At 40.3% G+C, this 18836-nt stretch overlaps 1 protein-coding gene across 1 annotated transcript in view; it reads right to left on the bottom strand.

The window, feature by feature from the left end:
* Positions 1-18552, bottom strand: part of FLI1 (Fli-1 proto-oncogene, ETS transcription factor) — a 145211-nt gene extending 126659 nt beyond the window's left edge. The window contains exon 1 of the mRNA XM_070765187.1: positions 18535-18552. The gene's annotated coding sequence lies outside the window, so the exon portion shown is untranslated. The remainder of the gene's footprint in view (positions 1-18534) is intronic.
* Positions 18553-18836: the final 284 nt, after the last annotated feature.

Here is an 18836-nt window from a genome sequence, read left to right as displayed (position 1 = left end):
TCGTCTAGTCTGACCTTAGCTAAACAAGACTCCAGCTAGACCCTTGATGTGCTTGAATGAAACAGAATATTTCTCTCTAACTTTTCTTCAGGCACCCAGGTCTGCTTTGAATTTATTCCTCAGACTTCATATATGGGAGATTTAAAAGAAAGATTTAAAGCTTTCCTCTCCTCCCAGCCCCCAACGCCCAGCTCTCCCATTGCAGAGTGCCTTGTTGCAGAAGCAGGAGGGCCAAAGAGAGGTGCTGCCCAGCTAAAAATAGAGTTGCATGTTTTACCTATATGTCCCGTCCCCCCCTCCAAGAATGGGATTTTAAGAAGGTCAGCAGAATTACTGAATTAACGGAAAGGATTTGGTTCCTTAGATTCTGGAATCTGGAAAAACAAGAATCTTGCAGTGTAAAACATTGTTCCTTATGCTTTCTCCCTCTGTGTGTGTTTGCCTCTCTCATTTTCTTTCTAACAACTTCAGTATGTGATTTTTTTTTACCCAGGAGAAGTAAAGCCCCCAGCCCCTATTATCTATAAACCAGATCGGAAAATAAAGTGTGGTAGTTATCGCCGTTGTAATGAAGAACAGGATAAAATTTGTTCTGGGAAAAGATAAACTATTAATGTACTTTAAAGCAATCTTGTAGATTCTTTTAGAATGGCAGTAAGGACTCAATCCTGGGACATTGGAATGTGTACAGTGAGCTAAAGTAATTTCCCCCATCTATCTACATACACATCTAAATGTGTAAATGCTATGGCAGTCCGGAGGGTATTCCAAATAGAGATGTAAAAGAAAGTAAGAAAGAAAGAGAGAGAGAGAAAGAAAGGAAGAAAGAGAGAGAGAGAAAGAGAAAGAAAGAAGAAAGAAAGAAAGAGAGAGAGAGAAAGAAAGAAAGTAAGAAAAAGAAAGAGAGAGAGAAAGAAAGAAAGAGAGATAAAGAAAAAAGTAAGTAAGAAAGAGAGAGAGAGAGAGAAAGAAAGAAAGAGAGAGAGAAAGAAAGAAAGAAAGAGAGAGGGGGGAGAAATATAAAAAAAGAAAGAAAGTAAGTAAGAACAAGAGAGAGAAAGAAAGTAAGAAGGAAAGAGAGAGAGAAAGAAAGAAAGGAAGAAAGAGAGAGAGAGAAAGAGAAAGAAAGAAGAAAGAAAGAAAGAAAGAGAGAGAGAAAGAAAGAAAGAAAGAAAAAGAGAGAGAGAAAGAAAGATAGAGAGATAAAGAAAAAAAGTAAGTAAGAAAGAGAGAGAGAGAGAAAGAAAGAGAGAGAAAGAAAGAAAGAAAGAAAGAAAGAGAGCGAGAGGGGGGAGAGATATAAAAAAAGAAAGAAAGTAAGTAAGAACAAGAGAGAGAAAGAAAGTAAGAAAGAAAGAGAGAGAGAAAGAAAGGAAGAAAGAGAGAGAGAAAGAGAAAGAAAGAAGAAAGAAAGAAAGAGAGAGAGAGAGATAAAGAAAGTAAGTAAGTAAGTAATAGAGAAAGAAAGAAGGAAGAAAGAAAGAAAGACAGAGAGAAAGAAAGAAAGAAAAAAGAAAGAGGGAGGGAGGAAAGGAAAAGTGCGTGTTGGTGTGCTAGCATGTGCACATGCACACACACCTTCCCTCCCCCATGCTGCCCCCATGCTTGCGCACAATCCCCCCTGTCCCCGAGGATGTGCATAGGCCTCACTGAAGCCTGGGGCATGAAAAAAATGGGCAAACCGGAAATTCAGAAAAACAGACTTCCAGTTTGCCTGTTGTACTGTTTTTTTGCACTCCAGAGGGTTCAGGGAAGCTGCCTGAAGCCCCAGAGTGCAAAAAACAGCCCAATGGGCAAACCGGAAGTTTGGAAAATGCACTTCCAGTTTGCCCATTGTGCTGTTTTTTGCATTCCGGGGCTTCAGGCAGCTTCCCTAAACCCTCCAGGTTTCTCCAAATTGTTGTCCAATTGACAATAAAATAATCGAATTAAAATTCCTTGAAACTAAACAATCATTGCAGCAGTAGGTTGTAAATTAGTTTGCTATGCACCGAAGCATTCCAGGTAGGAAGACTGAGCCAGTCCCGCTACTGCTGCTACCACTTCACAGAACTGGTCCGAACTGGGAGCAGCCCACCCAGTGAAGGGCTGCAAAAAATTTTACTACCACACTGTGGGTGTGCCTTATTTTGTGGGTGTGGCTTGCCAGCCATGTGCCCAGATGGGAGTGGCTTGACAATCATGTGACCAGGGTGGCTTAAAGATCATGTGTCTGTCTTAAAGGTGGCCAACTTGATGTCACTCACATCAAATGTTTGGGTTAGGGTTAGGGCAGTGTTTTTCAACCAGTGTGCCGTGGCACACTAGTGTGCCGCGAGACATGGTCAGGTGTGCCGCGAAGCTCAGAGAGAAAGAAAGCAAGAGAGAGAGAAAGAAAGCAAGAGAGAGAAAGAGCGAGAGAGAGAGAAAGAGAACAAGAGAAAGAGAAAAGAAAGAGAGAGAGAGAGAAGAGAAAGCAAGAGAGAGAGCAAGAGAGAGAGAGCAAGAGAGAGAGAGAAAGAGAGGGAGGGAAGGAGAGAGAAAGACATAGAGGGAGGTAGGGAGGGAGAGAGAAAGAGACCAAAAAAGAGAGGAAGGAAGGAAGAGAAAGAAAGAGGGATGGAGAGAGAGAGAAAGAAAGAGGAAGGGGAGAGAAAGAAAGAGGAAGGGAGAGAAAGAAATAGAGTGAAAGGGAGGAGGAGAGAGAATTTTTTTGTCCAAACTTTTTTTAGTCCCGTTCCCCCCACCCCCCGCCACTCAATGTGCCCCAGGGTTTCGTAAATGTAAAAAATGTGCCGTGGCTCAAAAAGGTTGAAAATCACTGGGTTAGGGTGCCCGGCCTCTACTCATCAAAAAAGAGATACAATTTCCCTATCGATTTACTATTACTGAACATCCAAAATATACTATTTAATTCTATGTATACAGTGTTCCCTCAATTTTCGCGGGGGATGCGTTCCAAGACTGCCCGCGAAAGTTGAATTTCCGCGAAGTAGAGATGCGGAAGTAAATTCACTATTTTTGGCTATGAACAGTATCACAAGCCTTCCCTTAACACTTTAAACCCCTAAATTGCAATTTCCCATTCCCTTAGCAACCATTTACTCACCATGTTTATTTATTAAAGTTTATTTAAAAAAATATTTATTAAAGGTGGATGAAAGTTTGGCGATGACATATGACGTCATCGGGCGGGAAAAACCGTGGTATAGGGGGGAAAAACCACGAAGTTATTTTTTAATTAATATTTTTGAAAAACCGTGGTATAGACTTTTCGCGAAGTTCGAACCCGCGAAAATCGAGGGAACACTGTATATGCCATATGTGTACATACATATAACACACAGGTACACAAAAATATACATTATCCATGTGTGTATCCATACAAATCCAATAGATAGATAGATAGATAGATAGATAGATAGATAGATAGATAGACAGACAGACAGACAGACAGACAGACAGACAGACAGACAGACAGACAGACAGACAGACAAACAAATAAATATACATTATCTACTATATAAACTGTATGTGTATGTACACACCCATGCACATACAGCTCTAAACACATTCAACCTCATTTACTGTAATAGGAAAAACATACCCAGTGCCCAGAAGGGAAAAAAATAAAAAAAATTCAAACTTTTTCTACCGGTTCTGTGTACCTGACCATACTCATAGGAGCCCATCACTGAATCTACCACTGAATCATTGGCAAATTGATGTAGAGTTAGACATTTTCTCTGTCAGCCATTGACCATTTGTGACACTGTCGAATAAAATTCAAAAGAATTTTTCTCTTCATTTGTCAAAAATATCAATATTTTCCTGCCCGGTGAAAATGTGACCCCTTTTAGCCACCAACAATTCACATTTTTCTTTTAAACTTGTTAAAGCTGTCAGGGCATTGCAAAGAACAACTAAATAATGTTTTCATTCACCGCAGTTCCATTTTCCTTATGAATATGCTTCTTTGTATAACACCGAAAACTTTATGCCTCTGTGAAAATGTAATTTTTTAAAAAGCAAGACATTATTCTATGAAGTACAACTTCCTGCCGAACTCATTAAGTGGGTTTAAAATCCTTTCCCTCACTTTGTGAAAGCATACAAACCTAACCTAGTCCCCAGCCCCGAAGAAGAATATGTCATCAAATAAGGTGGTGTGTTTATGTGTGGATTAGTGGGGATATTATTTGCCATTTTTTTCCTTCTGTCTATATAGACCAGTGTTTCCCAAAGTGTGGTATGCATACTCCCAGGGGTACGGGAAGGGGTATGGGCCTAGAAAGTTTAGAACTAAGACGCCTTAAACAAGATCTAAGTATTGCCCACAAGATCATATGCTGCAACGACCTGCCTGTCGGCGACTACTTCAGCTTCAACCACAACAACACAAGAGCACACAACAGATTTAAACTTAATATTAACCGCTCCAAACTTAACTGTAAAAAATATGACTTCAGTAACCGAGTTGTCGAAGCGTGGAACTCATTACCGGACTCCATAGTGTCATCCCCAAACCCCCAACACTTTACCCTTAGATTATCCACGGTTGACCTATCCAGATTCCTAAGAGGTCAGTAAGGGACGAGTACAAGTGCACTAGAGTGCCTTCCATCCCCTGTCCTTTTGCTCTCCTATATCTCCTATACCTTTCCTCTATTCCTATATCTCTTCTTCTATTCTTTCATTGATATGTTCTATTACTATACCTTCTTTTCTATTATTTCTTAGATATACTATGAGTATCTCCTCTATAACCTTCATCATGTATTTTACTATGTGTATATAGTTATATACCCATTAAAACCCTCATTGTGTATTGGACAAAATAAATAAATAAATAAAGAGTTTGGTGGGGGTATGCATTCACAAAAAGTTCTGAAATACATCTTGCCTTTTCCAACTTCATATTTATGTGAAGTTGCTTTTTCAGCATTTGTAGACATTAAGTCAGAAAAAAGGAACAGACTATTGGATGTGGAACTGCATCTCAGATTAAAATTAACAACCAGGGAACCAAATTATGATGATCTGTCATCTCAGCACAAACAATTCCATCCTTCTCATTGATCCAAATAAATGTTATTTATAATATAACTTTTATTTATATTTTATTATAAATAATTTTATTTTTTTGTTATTATTTTATGTATGTACCAAAAAAATAAAAGAAAAAATAAATCTATTTTGATTATTATTAAAATACATCCAGTGTTGTTGATGAGGGGTACTAAGTGTTACAAAAACTATAGAAGGGGTACCATATGTCAAAGGTTTTGGGAAACACTGATATAGACCAATTTTGGCAGGCTTTATTTCATCCATTTTCACAATTGTTTCCCCATTATTTGCTTGTTTATTAATCCGTCCCCCTCCACCCACCCACCCATCCATCTACCTATGCATTATCTGTCTGTCTGTCTGTCTGTCTGTCTGTCTGTCTGTCTGTCTGTCTGTCTGTCTGTCTGTCTGTCTGTCTGTCTGTCATCAATATTTTATACGGTATATCCATCTATCCATGATAACAATAGCACTTAGACTTATATATCACTTGAAATTGCTTTATAGCCCTCTGTAAGTGGTTTACAGAGTCAGCCTATTGCCCTCACTAATCTGGGTCCTCATTTTACCCAACTCAGAAGGATGAGTCAACCTTGAGTTGGTCAGAATTGAACTCTTGGCAATTGGTAGAACGGCATTCTAACCACTAGGAGGGAGGGAGGACAGGAAAGATGGAAGATAACAATAGCACTTAGATTTATATACACTTCAAATTGCTTTATAGCAGCAGTCCCCAAACTAAGGCCCACAGGCCGGATGCGGCCCACTGAGGTCTTTTAACCGGCCCGCGGCAGCACACGAGATTTTACCGATTGATATAACAAGAGAGAGAAAGTGGGAGAAATAGAGAGGGAGAGAGAAATGAAGAGGAGGGATAGAAAGGGAGAAATAGAGAGGGGGGAGAGAGAGAAAGTGTGAGAGATACAAAGAGGGAGAGTTAGAAAGAGAGTGAGTGAGAGAAAGAGAGGAGAGAGAAAGAAAGAGAGGGACAGAGAGAAAAAAAGAAAGAGAAAGAGGGAGAGATGGAGAGAGAAAGGAAGAAGGAGAGATGGAAAGAGAGAGAGAGAAAAAAATGAGAAAATGATGGAGGAAAAGAACGAGGGAGAGGAAAATGAAACAAATGAGAAAAAAGGAAGAGAGAAGTGGAGAGGAAGGAGGGAGGGAAGGAAGGAAGGAGAAATGGAGTTTGTTGATTTAAGTTTAAATTTACTTGTTAATAAAGAAGTATAAATTACTTTATTACTTTATTATTAATTACTTAATTACTTATTACTTCTTCTTTATTTTAAATATTGTATTTGTTCCCATTTTGTTTTTTACTTTAAATAACGTATGTGCAGTGTGCATAGGGATTTGTTCATAGGGAGTTTTTTATAGTCCGGCCCTCCAACAGTCTGAGGGACAGTGAACTGGCCCCCTGTGTAAAAAGTTTGGGGACCCCTGCTTTATAGCCTTCCCTAAGTGGTTTACAGACTCAGCCTATTGCCTTCAATAATCTGGATCTTTGTTTTATCCATCTTGGAAGGATGAGTCAACCTTGAGCTGGTCAGAATTAAACTCCTGGCAATTGTTAGAATTAGCCTGCAACATTGCATTCTAACTCCTGGGAGGGATGGAGGGAGGGAGGGAAGGGAGGGAGGGAAGGGATGGGGGAAGGAAGGATGGATGATAACAATAGCACTTAGACTTATATACCACTTCAAACTGCTTTGCAGCCTTCTCTAAATGGTTTACGGAATCTGCATATTGTCCTCAACTATCTGGGTCCTCGTTTTACCCAACTCGGAAGGATGGAAGTCCGAGTCAACTTTGACCCAGTCAGCATCAAATTCCTAGCAGTGGGCAGATTTTACCTGCAATACTGCATTCTAATCACTGCACCATCATGGCTTTGTCTAATTACAGACAGAAAATGATGACACCTCTCCCTACCCTCCTTGTAGGGAATTATCTAATCAAAATTTATGCTTCAGTATGAACTGAGAATAGAACCATTGCCTTTTCTCACCAGAAGACACAATTTCCAAACAAGGAGCACTTTTCCATCCCCAAATCAGGAATGTTGAACAAGTTGTGATAAAAGTAGTGTTTTTCATGAATTTTGCCATAAAAATCCCTTGAAAACTGCCATTGTTTTTCCAAAACGTATTGTAAGAAATTTTACCTCTCTATTCGAGCACAAGAACAAGCTATGTTATTCCTTGGATCCTCCTGGCCCATAAGCAGTTGTATTTTATCTTTACTCATGAAAAGATGACAACCCTTGTCCAGTCAGTGAAGCAGTGGAAGTGATGTGCCGGTGTCTGGAGGCTGTTGGGGTCTGGATGGGTGTCAACAGACTCAAACTCAACCCTGATAAGACGGAGTGGCTGTGGGTTTTGCCTCCCAAGGACAATTCCATCTGTCCATCCATTACCCTGGGGGGGAATTACTAACCCCCTCAGAGAGGGTCCGCAACTTGGGCGTCCTCCTCGATCCACAGATCACATTAGAGAAACATCTTTCAGCTGTGGCGAGGGGGGCGTTTGCCCAGGTTCGCCTGGTGCACCAGTTGCGGCCCTATTTGGATCGGGAGTCACTGCTCACAGTCACTCATGCCCTCATCGCCTCGAGGCTCGACTGCTGTAACGCTCTCTACATGGGGCTACCTTTGAAAAGTGTTCGGAAACTTCAGATCGTGCAGAATGCAGCTGCGAGAGCAATCATGGGCTTTCCCAAATATGCCCATGTCACACCAACACTCCGCAGTCTGCGTTGGTTGCCGATCAGTTTCCGGTCACAATTCAAAGTGTTGGTTATGACCTATAAAGTCCTTCATGGCACCGGGCCAGGTTATCTCCGGGACCGCCTTCTGCTGCATGAATCCCAGCGACCAGTTAGGTCCCACAGAGTGGGCCTTCTCCGGGTCCCGTCAACTAAACAATGTCATTTGGCGGGACCCAGGGGAAGAGCCTTCTCTGTGGCGGCCCCGGCCCCCTGGAACCAACTCCCCCCAGAGATTAGAATAGCCCCCACCCTTCTTGCCTTTAGTAAGCTTCTTAAAACCCACCTCTGTCGTCAGGCATGGGGGAACTGAGATATTCTTTCCCCCTAGGCTTCTACAATTTATGTATGGTATGTTTGTATGTATGATTGGTTTTAAATTAAGGGTTTTTAGCTGTTTTAGTGTTGGATTGTCGCATGTTGTTTTTACCACTGTTGTTAGCCGCCCCGAGTCTACGGAGAGGGGTGGCATATAAATCCAATAAATAAATAAATAATAATAATAAATAACAGGCTTGCCAGTTTCAAATCACCTATTAAGACCCAAAGCCTTCCTACACCAATATGCTCTTTTTAAGTTATTTACTTTGCACTTTCGACAGTATTCCCATCTTATGGACCACCCCTCTGATTTTTCTTTTGAAAGATAGTGAATCACCAATAGAGGAACTGTCAAATGAAACCTTGAAAGAATAATTGGAGGCACCTAGGTTTCTGGAGGTTAAGAAAAAGTAGAGCAGTTTTCTTGAAGCTTGTGGGGAAAATGTAACCCAATATTAGGCCCTGTAATAATTAACACATGTTGGCTGCTACTTTTCAGGGCAGCTATAGTAAAACCAAGGTTTTTTTTTTTCTGAACTGGCCGAAGATATTTCCCAAATTTCTTCACTTTGCATGAAGAAATAAATAGAGATTTCTAACATGAATCCACCATAGACCAGGGATCTCCAACCTTGGCAACTTGAAGACTCCCAGAATTTCTCAGCCAGCAAAGCGAAGGTTGAAGATCCCTTCCATAGAGCATCATTGGCCAAAGATGTTCTGAACAGCCAAGGACTTTACCAACTGGAATAATCATAGCCAGAACTATTTCTATAAACATAAAGAGTTGGTGGCATTTTTTTCTTTTTTCTTTTTCAAATGATTTGGATAATTTTTCTTCTTTATTCAAATATATTGAGCTGCATTTCTTTGGGGTTGGGTGGGGGCTCATTCAAAATCTTTTTCACTTTTCATCTGGGAGGAGATGGAAGAGATATCTGACCTAGGGTTAAAGCAGCGGTCCCCAAACTATGGCCCGGGGGCCACATGCGGCCCACTGAGCCCATTTATCCGGCCCGCAAGTGAGTGACAGGAACACATCTAATTTTCCATGAATAAAATGCGGTATTTTGTTAGTAACTAATATCAATCATCAAAAAAGTTGCAAACGTTTTTTTTTCTAATTTTGTCATCCAGTTACATTCATTTTATTTTAATTAAACTCCCTCCTCAAAAAAGTACACCAATTATATTTCATTATGCCAAAGTGCTTCCTTCTTTCTTTATACATTTTTCCATGAGCCAAGAAAACCTTATATAGCCAATCAGATGTTAACAAAAGAAAATTAAAAACAAAACATAAACATATATGAATTTCAGACTTCTTTCTCCCCCCCCCTCTAAATAGTACGTTCCCATTTTGTTTTTTACTTTAAAATAAGGTATGTGCAGTGTGCATAGGGATTTGTTCATAGGTTTTTTTTATAGTCCGGCCCTCCAGCAGTCCGAGGGACAGTGAACTGTCCCCCTGTGTAAAAAGTTTGGGGACCCCTGGGTTAAAGGATATATAGAATATTGAGGGGGTGCAGATTGTACCCCTGATTAGAGAATAAAACAGTATGATTTTGTCTTTCTAATTTCATAAAATCATCAGCCCTGTTGAGGCAAATGCTCATAGAAAAATATTGTCATCCTAGTTTTAATGTATGGTGAATCAAATTTTGGGGTATCTGTTATTTTTTGGAGGGCTCCATCAAGAACCCAGTAGAATGGTGTCAGAGTTTCTCTAGAGGCAGCTATAAAATGACTCAAGAAACTAAAACCTAACAATGACACTGCTTCCCAATTTCATCTTTAATGTTTTTAAATTACCTCAGGGACCAGATTACCTCAGGGACCGCCTTCTGCTGCACGAATCCCAGCGACCAGTTAGGTCCGACAGAGTGGGTCTTCTCCGGGTCCCGTCAACCAAACAATGTCGCTTGGCGGGACCCAGAGGAAGAGCCTTCTCTGTGGTGGCCCCGGCCCTCTGGAACCAACTCCCCCCAGAGATTAGAATTGCCGCCACCCTCCTTGCCATTCGAAAGCTGCTTAAAACCCACCTCTGCCGCCAGGCATGGGGGAACTGAGATACACTTCCCCCTAGGCCTTTACAATTTTATGCATGGTATGTCTGTATGTATGATTGGTTTTTATATAATGGGTTTTTAACTGTTTTTAGTATTGGATTTTGTTATATACTGTTTTATTGCTGTTGTTAGCTAACCAATCAATCAATCAATCAATCTGTTATAATGTTGACCCTCTGTAGGCTGATAAAATATAAAGGAGCAAATATTTGGAGCCTACCAGGTCGCCTAGCTTGGCTAACCAAGTAGGATCAGCTCTTAACAGCTTCAAACAGAAGCCATTTCCTTTCCTATCTGGAGATGCCCAAGGCTAAAAGTGAGAAGTTTTGCAAGCAAAGTGTGTCTGCCATTAACTCAGCTTTTTAGCTATTCCCAAGTTTATTTTATTTATACTTGAATTCTGGATTTCTCTGTGCATTCAATATTATATGAGTCATTTAGCTTCCTTTCCACTCGGATCGTGAAAACAGTCTTGGTCTGAAAACAATCTATCCTTGAAATAAACAAAAAGACTGTTGCTTATGTCTACAGATCATGATAATATCAGGAAAAGTTTGAGACTTCGTACTTTGGATTGCAGCCCATCTCATGCAGTTCACTGTCCCATTGTGAAAAGAAGGCTAAAGGCTCATTCATTCTTTAATGGAGTTCAGTGGGAATGGGTGTTTTTGCTGTTTTGTTTTGCTGTATCATTTTAGATCAACACAAATGAACAGCAACCTTGGAATAGTTAACCGCAGGATTCCCCAGGTCTCAACACGAGATAGGACAAACCTCTAATCCAGGGGTCTCCAAACGTGGTAACTTGTGGACTTCGATTCCCAGTGTTGCCCAGCTGGCTGAGAACTCTGAAAACAAGTCTTAAAGTTGCCAAGGTTGGAGACCCATGCTCTAGTCCAGTGTTTCCCAACCTTTCGCTGGCTGGGGAATTCTGGGAGTTGAAGTCCAAATATCTTCAAGTGGCCAAGGTTGGGAAACACTGCTCTAGTCTAATCTACTTAGTCAGACCTATGCTACAGCTTCTATAAAGACCTTGACTTGGCATTACTTTGCCCGAAAAGGGGAACTAAATTGTTTGGTTGAATAAGGCATATAGTAGGGTGATATTGTGTATCCTTAAGAAATGTAGCAAATTCTATTTCTGGTTGTTGTTACCCTTATGTAAGAATAAGTGTAAAGTTTAGCAGGATTTTATTATGGATTTTATTGGCGGGCCCCAGGGGAAGAGCCTTATCATCCCGCTTGTTCATATTAGCCATCGAGATAGAAAAACATCCCCAAAATATGAACAAGCGAGATGATACCTCTCGCTTACCAGACATCTGGAAACCAGCCCTCAAACGTATCCCAACCATAGAAACCAGACTCAGAATACACATTGTAAAACAATCAAGTAGCCTGCAAGTTCCAACTACTCAGGATATCACGCCTAATCTTCAACCATTAACTAATCAGCATACCTCAGCTACATCAACGACCCCAGATGTTACCCCACTGACTCACCAGGAAGTTTCTACACAACAGGCAATTGCTGAGCCATCAGACCACACCCAGCCACCAGTATTTATAGAAGGAAGGCAGCTCAGGTCTCGCAGTGTTCGCCTTAGAACAAGGACAGAAACACCAGCCTGAAGATGACGAGTGAGACCTCGTCGAAACGTCGCCAGAAATTTCAAAATCCTATACGGGAAGAAACCCGAATATACCAAGACCGTCATATATACATACATACATACATACATACATACATACATACATACATACATACAAACAAACAAACAAACAAACAAATAATAAGGTATTTAATCTTTTAAAAACAAAAACCACTGTGCCACCCTGGCTCTAACCATGGAAGCCTATGTCTGCCTAGCCAAAAACAGTCTCCATCAAGTTCAGTGTGGCTTACTCCCAGGTAAGTGGCTAGAGAAGCCTTCCCCTGCCAATAATTTGCTTGTAACTAATAATAAGTAAAATAATAAATATTAACACTAAAATTCCACTGGGGTCCAAATTGGAGAGTCGGCCCCCCGAAATGTTTACTTCTTCCTGGGAAGAGCGTAACAGAAAATAATTGGGGTAGCCCTGCACTAATGGCTGAGCGGTCCAGCTCAGATAGGGTGGAGTGTCTGTCTTTGGATGTTACTGCTATTTGTGTTTATAAAGAATCCCATTGCGAAGTTCACAGAGCAGCCTGACAAAGAGGAAAGAAGCAATTTTCACACGGCGCATGGGTTTTATCACACCCTTCTTTAGACAAGGGAAGCAGCAGCTGCCTGCATTTAGAATTCTGATACATACTGGAGTTGATTTAAAAATGTGTAATCCAGATGTTTCAGGCTCGGTTTGTTTACATTCTTGAGAAATGTTGTAGGGAAAAAAGGGAAAAAAATATCTCTGTGCATGTATGTGTACACGGGCATGCATGCACTATTTAAACATAATCCCGGGTCCAAGTGAGTTTTGAAAGAACCCACATTTGTGACCAAGAGTTTAATCATCTGTTTCAAATGTCTCTCTCCGTGAAAACAAATGGCAGCTCTTACGTGCCAAACAAATTCTGATCTCCATATTTTTCCTTCTCCAGAGTTTTTCCTTAAACTCTGCTGAGTTTAAGGCAGAAATACCAGGATGTTCTGGTTTTTGTCTCATCTACTCAATTAGTTGTTTCTCTCATTCTATCATTTTTTAAAAAATATTCCGTAAAACTTTCTAGAATCTGCCCGATCTGAAGCAAGGATCCCTTGTATGCCAACTCTTCTACTTCCAAAGTTTGGCCTCAAAAATCCATATTTTCTATGAAAACCTTAGTTTCACTGTCAATGTTTGACACTTACTCCAAGTCAGTTGTAAGCAGGCTGACTATGTTCTGGTCAGTTTGGTGAAATCAATAATGTTAAAACTGGGCAGGATTGTAGCTTCCAAGCAAAATGCATCCGAGGTTATGAAATAATCCATGTGTTGAATAGCCAGCAGGAGGCATATTATATAGGTGAAGGTTAGTGAAAGGCTGCCATTTTTTTTACTACCACACTGTGGGTGTGGCTTATTTTGTGGGTGTGGCTTGCTGGCCATGTGACCAGGTGGGAGTGGCTTGATGATCATGTGATCGGGGGTGGCTTAAAGTTCACGTGACTGGCTTAAAGATGGCCAACTTGACGTCACTCACATCAAGGGTTAGGTTTAGGTTTAGGGTGCCTGGCCTCTCCTTCGCCTCAGGGAGATACAATTTCCCTTACTATTAGTAAACATCCAAAATATACTATTTAATTCTGTGTATATATACCCTATGTGTACATACATATCACACACAGGCACACAAAAATATACATTATCCATGTGTGTATCCATACAAATCCAATAAATAGATAGATAGATAGATAGATAGATAGATAGATAGATAGATAGATAGATAGATAAATAAATAAATAGTTCGTTCGTTCGTTCGTTCGATCGATCGATTGATTGATTGATTGATTTGTATGCCGCTCCTCTCCGTAGACTCGGGGCAGCTCACAACACAATAAAACAGTTCATAACAAATCTAATAATTTACAATTTAAAATATTATTAAGCAGACATACATACAAACATACCATACATAAATTGTATAGGCCCCGGGGGAGATATCTCAGTTCCCCCATGCCTGACGACAAAGGTGGGTTTTGACAAGTTTACGAAAGGCAAGGCGGGAGGGGGCAGTTCTAATCTCTAGGGGGAGCTGGTTCCAGAGAGTTGGGGCCGTCTCAGAGAAGGCTCTTTCCCTGGGGCCTGCCAAACGGGATTGTTTAGTTGTCGGGACCCGGAGAAGGCCAACTCTGTGGGACCTAATTGGTTGCTGGGATTTTCACTTACTATTACTGAACATCCAAAATATACTATTTAATTCTATGTATATAGGCCATACGTGTATATACATATTACAGACAGGCACACAAAAATATACATTATCTGCTATATAAACTGTATGTGTATGTACACATACACACGCACAGCTCTTCTAAAATTATACACATTCAACCTCATTTATTGCGATAGGAAAAATACACCCAGAGCCCGGAAGGGAAAAAATCAAAAAAAATCAAAATATTTCTACCATTTCTGCATACCTGACCATACCCGTAGGAGGCCATAACTGCTTACGACCTGTTTTCATATTCACAACCATTGAAGCATCCACAGGGTCATGTAATCAAAATTTGGCTATTTGACAATTGGCCTGGCATCCTGTGACCGTCATTTATAACCTCCCCAGACAGTTCCGACAAGCAAAATCAATGGGCGATGCTCGGTTTATTTAATGGATGTGTGATTCATTAACAACTACAGTGATTCGCTTTAAAAATGTGGCAGAAAAGGAGACATAGAACAGGATAGAACTGAAAAGCTGCCTTGCTTAGCAGCAGACATTTTAGGTTCAATTGTGGTCATTGAGTTGAGGATTATCTTGTACAATGTTCCCTCGTTTATCACGGGTGTTACATTCCAGGATCCCCCACGGTAAATGAAAATCCATGAAGTAGGGACGCTATATTTATTTAAGTATTTATACACTATTTTAAGGCTTTATAAACCCTCCCCCTCACTTTTACACTACATAAACCTTTCCCATTCCCTTAATAACCATTCCCACCCTGTTCTCTGCATGTATTGTACATTTACACTTATTTTATTTATTCATTCATTCATTTGTCCAATACACAATACATATGGAACAGAGAATAGACATGAAGTAATATATATAAAGATAATATGTAAAAATAGAGAAGATATATGAAAGGAAGAAAATACATATGATATATGAGATAAAGGTAAGATAATTGGACAGGGGACGAAAGGCACACTAGTGCCCTTATGTACGCCCCTTAGTGACCTCTTAAGAACCTGGAGAGGTCAATCGTGGATAGTCTAAGGGAGAAATGTTGGGAGTTAGGGGTTGATACTATTGAATCCGGTAATGAGTTCCACACTTCGATAACTCGATTGTTGAAATCATATTTTTTACAGTCAAGTTTGGAGCGGTTAATATTAACTTTGAATCTGTTGCGTGCTCTTGTGTTGTTACTGTAAAAGGTTTTTAATTCCTAAATCTACGTGATGAAACAATGCTCCACGTTAAATAGCCAAGTGTAAGAGCAGACTCAGAGATGGGGAAGCTGTGCACAGACAAAAAGTAAACAACGCACTACTGTACTGAGCCAATCAGGCTCTGGGATACAAAGCAGCGCTCTCTGGTTGGTCACTTCTGCAACAATCGACCAATCGTGTGTTGTTTACAATCTCATGTAGGCAAGTAGCATCTCAGGAGGGCGATGCTGCTTCTGAATAGATATGCACTATTTACTGTAATTCCTAATATTTTATGATATATAACCCAACTTAGCAGCAGTAACTGCGAAAGAGATCTTGGAGTCTTGGTGGATAATCAACTAAACATGAGCCAGCAATGTGCAGCAGCGGCCAAAAAAGCCAACACCATCCTAAGCTGCATTAACAAAGGGATACACTCCAAGACCAGGGAAGTATTAATACCACTCTACTATGCCCTGGTCAGACCACATCTGGAGTACTGCATCCAGTTCTGGTCACCACACTTCAAAAGAGACATTGAAACTCTGGAGAAGGTGCAGAAAAGAGCAACCAAAATGATTAGGGGACTTGAAACCAAGACTTACAAAGAGAGATTGCGGGAACTGGGCATGGATAGCCTAGAAAAAAGGAGGGCCAGAGGGGACATGATAGCTGTATATAGGTATATGAGGGGTTGCCACAGAGAGGAGGGGGCCACTCTATTCTCAAGAGCACCAGAGGGCCGAACGAGGAACAACGGCTGGAAACTGACCAAGGAGAGATTCAACCTTGAAGTAAGGAAGAACTTCCTGACGGTCAGAGCGATCAACCATTGGAACAACCTGCCTGCGGAGGTTGTGAACTCCCCAACTCTGGACACTTTCAAGAGGAGATTGGACTGCCACTTGGCTGGGGTGATTTAGGATTCCTGCTCAGGCAGGGGGTTGGACTTGATGACCTGCATGGTCCCTTTCAACTCTAACAATAAATAAGTAAGTAAGTAAGTAAGTAAGTAAGTAAGTAAGTAAGTAAGTAAATAAATAAATAAATAAATCATTGTTTTATTGTTAGAATTAACATTTTAAATATATTTTTATATATTTTGGGATTTTCATCAAATATATATATTTTCCAAAGATCTATTTTACGCAGAAAACCCACGAAGTAGAGAAAATCTGCGATATATTTTTTCCATTAATATTTTATAAAACCCAGCGATGCACCAAGTCCATGAAGGGTGAACCACGAAGTGGCAAGGGAACATTGTACTTAAAAGTCCTGTTGTAAGGAGGGGAGACCTCTATTTTTTATAGCAGGGCTAAACCCTTCTTGGTGTATCTAAGATCTTGCAATGTTTTCAGGATGTTGATGATTTTTTTTAAAAAAAAATCTGGTCATGTTTGTTTTCTTTTTAACCCATTCCCATCCAATTTGATGAAAGAGAAGGTACTTGCAAAACATGTTCCACAAAGAGAATTTTGAGTGCTAAAGGCGTCCATGTGGAATTCCTGGTTTCCATTGCACAATCATCTGAGATCCATAGCCTTCCTGGCTTTGAACACTTCCATTCAATCCTTCCCCAGGGTAGGCAATCACTCCTTTTGTGTCATTTGGTCTAATTGGAAAGTGTAGACAGCCCGGAGGCTTCCATGACACGTAACCAATTCCAGCAGTAGAACTTACATCACCTTCAAGAATCTTACCCATTCGGAAACAGCACCAAGAGACAGGAATTCTCAAGGAACCTAAGAATAAACATAAGCTGAAGGGAACAAATTGCTTGGATATTGCAAGGCAGGTTCTGGTGTGACAGGACTTCTTGAAACTTAGATGCTTTGCTTACACACATCCTGTGACGTTTTGACATAAGCAAGAACATTTTGTCCTTGAATTCCATGGGAAAACACCTCATAGAGGGATGAGAAACAATATTTCTTAACAGAACGGCTTCTTAGCAGAATAACAGAGTTGGAAGGGAACCTTGGAGGTCTTATAGTCCAGTCACCTGCTTAGGCAGGAAACCCTACATCACTTCAGACAAATGGTTGTCCAACGTCTTCTTAAAAACTTCCAGTGTTGGAGCATTCACAAGTTCTGGAGGCAAGGTGTTCCACTGATTGATTGCTCTAACTGTCAGGAATTTTTTCCTTAGTTCTAAGTTACTTCTCTCCTTCTTAGCAGAATAACAGAGTTGGAAGGGACCCACCCCTTTCTAAATCCTAAACCTGTACATTCTATCTTCAGGAAATAAGTTGTGCATGTAGCCCTCAAATTATGACCACAATTGAGTCCAAAATGTATGTTGTTGAATGAGACATTGGTGAAGTGAGTTTTGCCCCATTTTCCGACTTTACTTAATAAGAACAAAATATTACAAAATTGGACAAATGCAGAATAGAATAGAATAGATGAGAAGAGAAGATAATATTATTATTATTTTACTGAAAGAGTAGTAGATCCTTGGAACAAACTTCCAGCAGACGTGGTAGATAAATCCACAGTAACTGAATTTAAACATGCCTGGGATAAACATATATCCATCCTAAGATAAAATACAGAAAATAGTATAAGGGCAGACTAGATGGACCATGAGGTCTTTTTCTGCCATCAGACTTCTATGTTTCTATGTTTCTAAGAGAAGAGAAGAGAAGAGTTGGAAGGGACCTTGGAGGTCTTATAGTCCAACCCCCTGCTTAGGCAGAAAACCCTACACTACTTCAGACAAATGATTGTCCAACATCTTCTTAAAAACTTCCAGTGTTGGAGCACTCACAACTTCTGGAGGCAAGCTATTCCACTGATGGATTGCTGTAACTATCAGGAAGCTTCTCCTTAGCTCTAGGTTGCTTTTCTCAATTTCTTTTCCATTGGATCAATCAGGATGCATTCACAAACACACAAAATGCATGTGTCTCAGAAGAGACAAGAGCAGGTTTGGGGGGTGAAGGTGGTTACTTGGAGCTCCTAAATATGTGTGAATCAAAACAAATACTCCTATTTAACACACCAGAAAAGAAAGCCAAATAGGGTAGAACTGCCAATGTTGAACAAGTGACCAGATTATAGAAATGCATTCTCAAGGTGCAAGATACAATTCAATAGGAGGCAAGTGGTTGATAACTAAAGATTCCCATCTATTGTCCTTCCTGATTCATCAATTGACACAAAAGCCACACTTTTGAATGGACACAACAAATGGCTGATCAAATATATGAATATTGTAAATATTGGACATTACCTGCTTCAAGATGGTGTCATGTCTTACCTTGACGTAAGACGAAGTGTCTGGGACAGTCTGGAACATCCTGGTTTGCAGTTGGATGTCTGAAAAACCAACATAGAAGGAGTAATTAGAGACATGAACTAAAGGGAGCCCCGTGTTTATAATAATAATAATAATAATAATAATAATAATAATAATAACAACAACAACAACAACAACAACAACAACAACAACAACAGAGTTGGAAGGGACATTGGAGGTCTTCTAGTCCAACCTCCTGCTTGGGCAGGAAACCCTACACTATTTCAGACAGATGGTCATCCAACATCTGCTTAAAAACTTCC

Source organism: Erythrolamprus reginae, chromosome 12 (genome assembly GCF_031021105.1).
Source record: "Erythrolamprus reginae isolate rEryReg1 chromosome 12, rEryReg1.hap1, whole genome shotgun sequence".
Taxonomy (NCBI): domain Eukaryota; kingdom Metazoa; phylum Chordata; class Lepidosauria; order Squamata; family Dipsadidae; genus Erythrolamprus; species Erythrolamprus reginae.
Note: the sequence above shows the minus strand (reverse complement) of the source record. Positions and strands in the feature narration are given on the sequence as shown.